Source organism: Sphaeramia orbicularis, chromosome 14 (assembly GCF_902148855.1).
Source record: "Sphaeramia orbicularis chromosome 14, fSphaOr1.1, whole genome shotgun sequence".
NCBI classification, from domain to species: Eukaryota; Metazoa; Chordata; class Actinopteri; order Kurtiformes; family Apogonidae; genus Sphaeramia; species Sphaeramia orbicularis.
The window spans coordinates 45,034,861-45,040,860 of record NC_043970.1 but is presented as its reverse complement, the minus strand read 5'-3'; positions in this window follow the sequence as shown (position 1 = coordinate 45,040,860).

The window sequence follows — 6,000 nt, the reverse complement described above, 5'->3', positions numbered from 1 at the left end:
ACATGAGGTCACATGATGAGGGGAAAAAAACACGGATAAACAGATGCAAAATAAAACAGGTCTGCAATTGAAAAACTCATAATTACAGGTGCAAACAAAGTGCATGTACAGACACATACATACACACACACACATACATACACATACATACACACACACACATACATACACATACATATATATATACATATATATATACATATATATATACATATATATATATATATATATATATATATATATATATATATACACATACATACATACATACATACATACGTGTGTATATATACACACACACATATATGTGTATGTATATATAGATATATATAGATATATATATATACATATACACATATATATGCACACATATACGCACCTTCATATCTGTAAATTCACACATACTTAAATAAGGGGAAAGAAGATGAAAAATAAATTAATTAAAAAAATAAATTAATAAAGCTAAAAGGTGCACAGATGTTGGAGTTACACAGATATGTTGGTAGCTTCCATACTGTCTACAAAGCTGATAAATGGCTGCAAAGTGGCGGGTGGAACCCCTAATGGTATATCTAATATTTTGTAAATGAAAATGATGCATAACCTCTCTGATCCACTGTCCATATGTATATGTGTGTGTGTGTGTGTGTGTGTGTGGGGGGGGGGGGGGGGCATCCTTCCATTTAAACAAAATTAGGCGCCTAGCTAACAAACAGCAAAAGGAAACATTTGGAATTTCTAATTTGAGTAATTACTGAGTGGACTGAAAAAAATACTGTTTACTGTTTATACCGATGGAAACACACAACTCCCTGTCACCACATACACTGAAAAGGTCAATATTTATTCAAAGCAACCGACATTATTCCAATTAATCTCCTGACTCAACTCAACTTTATTTATAAAGCACTTTCAAAACAACACATGCTGTCGGCGAAAGTGCTGTGCACAGACGTAAGAACAAATAAAACACATAAAAGAATAAATAAAAACAATACAAATAATGACAAATTAAAACAATAAAAGCCAACCTCTCAAACTGAGTTAAAACCTTGAACATAAGTTGGTGTTGGTGTTGCTTTAAATCACAGTAAAACTTCCTAAAACTGTCCCTTGATGCACTTATATTATATATATTTTTAACTGAATTCAACAATTTTTTTTACCATGTTAACTTTTCCTCTTTCCATGTTTTTAATTTGGTCAGTGCTTAAGTTTGCATCATTCATCTATTCTAACACTTCCTTGAATATAAGTTATTGCTTGGAGCATTTTTAACACCTGAGTGTTCAACAGTCCATAAAGGTTCAGCGTTTAATATTTAACGGTTACAGGTTAACTCACTTTATTGTCACTGTAGGAGGTTTGATCTCTACGTTTTTCCATCCTAGTACACACATGGCACTTAGCATTAGGATAAAGCCATTAGCATTAGCATTTAGTGACATGTAGAAGAAATTATATTTTAAGAGGTTTTAAGGATTTAAAAACAGTAATTGATTCGGCCAGTCTGATGTGCAAAGGTAGTTCATTCCACAGTTTGGGGGCAGTGACTGAAAAAGCCTCGTCACCTCTCAGCTCCTGTTGGCTGGAGGAGGTCAGACAGATACTGTGGGCCAAGGCCACGGAGGCTTTTAAAAACAAATGAAAGAATTTTAAAATCAATTCAGAAACGAACAATTTGATGAACGAATTGATGCCAAAATTGCTTAAATGGACCATAAAGTCACCTGATCAGAGGTGTGGTCACATGATCAAAAGCATTAAAGTAACACCATGGAGTTGTTCAGCCTTCCAACGACTAACTACTAAAATAACATATATATATACATATATACACACACACACACACACACACACACACACACACATACACATATATATATATATATATATATATATATATATATATATATATATATATATATATATATATATACACACACACACACACACACACATATACACACATATATACATATATATACACACACACATATATATATATATACACACACATATACATATATACACACACACACATATATATATATATATATACACACACACACACACACACACACACACATATATATATATATATATATATATATATATATATATAAATTATTTAATTAATTTATTTTTTGTTCCATGTTTAGTGATAGTTTGTATGTACGTGGGAAGGGTGGGATGCAGGGGAATCGGTAGTTAAACTAAGAAAAACAATTCAAGTCACTGTATCTAAAATGCATCATATGTTGTTTTTCCTTTCTTGAAAAAAAAAAAACTATGACATTCGTGAATGTTTTACTTTTAATTCATGGACTATATTTCCAATTATAGTTATTGTTCTTATTGCACACATTCAGGAGACATATGTGACTGGATTATTCCCTCTGTGTTGTGTTTTATTGTTGGTTGTGCAGAAACCCCAGACACAGTGATTCATGCAGAGGGAGTCTCCATTTATTTAGCCTGGATAACAGGATGTAAAACAGTTAGCTGGGATGCTAATTCATGTCCTGTACTCAGATCTATAGTGATGAAAATATAGTGTTAACGCTGTGCGGGACAGACTACAAAACCAACACTTAATGACAACAGAAGAAATAATAAAAGTTCAATATCAAAATAAATACAACTTAATAAACATGGATGACTTAAATAATAAAAAATAGCCATTACTTTTTTCCCTATATCTACTCCCACTAGGTTCCATACTGAGGAAACACGGTATTTCATTTCATTTGTATGCAGATGATAGTCAAATTTATACACCTCTAAAAAAGAACCCTTCCTCTGTCAGACTACTGCTTCAGTGTCTTCATGACATTAAGGTGTGGATGGCTTGTAACTTTTTACATTTCAATGAAGATAAGACTGAGGTTATGGTGTTTGGTAGTTCAACTGGACTCTCCCCAGTAGATCTGGGTAATTTGGCTCAGTACAACAAGCCAGTTATCAAAAACCTGGATGTTAAAATGGACCCAGACTTTAAACTTTATAGTCACGTTCCAGGCAGTCGTGAAGTCCAGCTTTTTTCACTTAAGGCAGTTAGTCAAAGTAAAGCCAGTCATCCTGAAGCACCATTTTGAGACAGTAATCCACGCCTTCATCACCAGTCGGCCGGAATATTGTAACGCTTTGTATTTGGGAATTAGTGGGTCTTCCATTGCTTGTCTTCAAAGAGTGCAAAATGCTGCTGCACGTCTTTTAACTGGCACTCGTAAATATGAGCACATTTTCCCGGTTTTAGCATCACTCCATTGGCTGCCTGTCCATTTTAGAATCCATTTTAAAATAATTTTATTTGTTGTTAAATCCCTCCATGGTCTTGCACAGTCCTACCTCACTGAGCTCCTTCACAATTACACTACCACCGCTCTCTCAGATCAGCTGATCAGGTGCTTTTGATAAGTAAAGTAAGTAAATTTTATTTATAGAGAACTTTTCACAGACAGAGTCACAAAGTGCTTTATCAATTCAAATCAGAATCAAATTAAGTTTACAGAGACCCAACAGAATCCTTCAGGAGCAAACACTTGTGATTGGTGACAGTGGCGAGGAAAAACTTCCCTTTAACGGGCAGAAACCTCGAGCAGACCCAGACTCCTGAAGGATGGCTGTCTGCCTTGACCAGTTGGGGTTAAAGAGAGAGAGAGAGAGTAAAGGAGGAGAAAAGAGAGAGCGATGGAGATATAGAGAGACGGGGGGGGGGATGACACATGGAGTACGTTATGATGAATACATAGAGTGTAATCAGTCTGTGGTGGTCCTGGGTCAGGTGGGAGACTAAAAAGCCTTTTTGAACAGGAGGGTTTTGAGGTGTTTCTTAAAGCTCTCTACAGAGTCCATGGACCGTAGGTGTAGAGGCAGGTCATTCCATAGACGTGGTGCCACAGCTTTAAAAGACCTGTCACCGCGTGTGCTAAAACACGTCCGTGGAACCATCAGCAGGTGGTGATGGTGCCTAAAACAACGTGCTGGCTCTGAAGAGATCAGGCCTTTGCTCCTGCAGGTCCCAGACTGGAACAACCTGCCTCTGCATATCAGACAGGCTTCCTCCTTGCCTGTTTTTAAATCTCATCTTAAAACCCACCTATTCTCCTTGGCCTTTTAACACTTGTGCAATGCTGACATTTTGTTTCTGTTTTTATATTTTAACTTGCTTTATTTTATCTTATTTGATTTTAATGTTTTTAATGCCTTGACTAATTTGTATTGTGCTTTTCAGGGGAGGTATTCATATAAGCCTTCTTTTTTGGCTTCTAACCTCTCCTGCACAATTTTGTTACTTGTTTGAATGTTGTTTTTTTTCCATTGCTGTTTTTATTTTGTGCAAATAAATAAATAAATACATTTTATTCTTCTGTATAGCACTTTGGTCCACTGTAGTTGTTTTAAAATGCTTTATAAATAAAATTGGATTGGATTGAAATATTAGCAAATAAATGTACAAATACAGGGGATGTGACAATATGGACACTGACCTCCCCCCAGAGACAATATGCAAAAGGGGAGGGGCTACGAGCACACAGGAAATTTATATATTAACACTACTGAGCGACACATGAAGAAGAGGGGGTGTGGCTGGAGGACTAACACCCCAAACAGACTGTACAAGAAGCAAGACACCAGGTATGTCTAAACAAGTGTTTCTCAAACTGTGGGGTGGGCCCCCCCCGGGGGGGGGGGGGGGGGCGCGAAGGCTTTCCAGGGGGGGCATGGGATCATTCGTAGGTGTTTTTGTTTTTTTTTCTTCAGGTTAGAACATGTATCAGGTGGAACTAATGTTTTAGCGTTGGAGCACCCTGGACTCATTTTAGGGACATACACCAAACCAATCTACTGCCATAGTGATCTGTCACTAGACTAGACCAAGAGTTTAGGTTTGGACAATGGACGAGGATTGGACTGGAAAAGAAAAATGTGCGATGTTTCTGGTTTTGCACAGTTTGTGCAGTTTGCACTTTAATGTTCTGAGATGTGCAATGGAAACAGGCTCATTGCAGCCACTGATATTGTTAAAATGTTCATCTTTGTTAACAAAATTTGTTTGTTGTTCTACAAAAAAATTTACCTTATTGTCACAGTTGTAAGATAATTACACATTTCATATTTTTAATTGGAAAAATAATGTCTCAGGGAGCAGTTTTGTTGAGGTCATTTATATTGTTCAATCAAAAATCGAAGTTATTTTTAATCTGCACAACAAATTATTCAAGGAAAAGCAAAAAGTATTCTAATGATATTAATGTTTCTTTCAATAAAAGTTATAACTGCACCACAGGTACAATGTTGTTGGGGTTGAGGGGGGCTTGGAGATTTTTCGTGCTCCAAAGGGGGGGCCCGACAGAAGAAGACTGAGAACCACTGGTATAAACTATGAATGGAAAATGACAATTTTACACAATTTTGTGTAATTATATAATGATATATATTGAACAGTTTGCACATACACACAAGATTTTGAATCAAGGAAATGGTTTATTCAGTCAGACTGTACAAATTGGACAGTACCGTTCATTCTTACAAGGCTGCACTCAAGCGTGGTATTTTTGCTACAGACATTTTCCCCATTTTTACTTCAGGGTTTTTATCTGCAGGGTCACATGTGTACAAAGCATACACATTCAGCCCATCCCAGTATCTCACTCCCCTACCCAGTTTGCGCACTTGTGAGTACAAGTTTCACAAATTGGTCTGTGGTTGAGAAATAGCAGAATCAGATGCTCCGAACAGCTTCTCAGACGCACAATACACTGTTGTTCGGCCTGACTACATCTCATGACAAATCTAGCAAATTTTTAAATGTGTGTTTTTAAAGTTGCTTGGTGTATATTTTCAAGGTCATTTTGGTGGTACAACTCACAATAGGTTCAATTACCCTTCCGTCATCACTCTAGTGCATCTGTATCGCCTGCACTGGCACTATGCAAGTTGTGGTTTCAGGTTGTAACCCCTACACCAGTGTGTTTCAACCTTGGGGTCCGGACC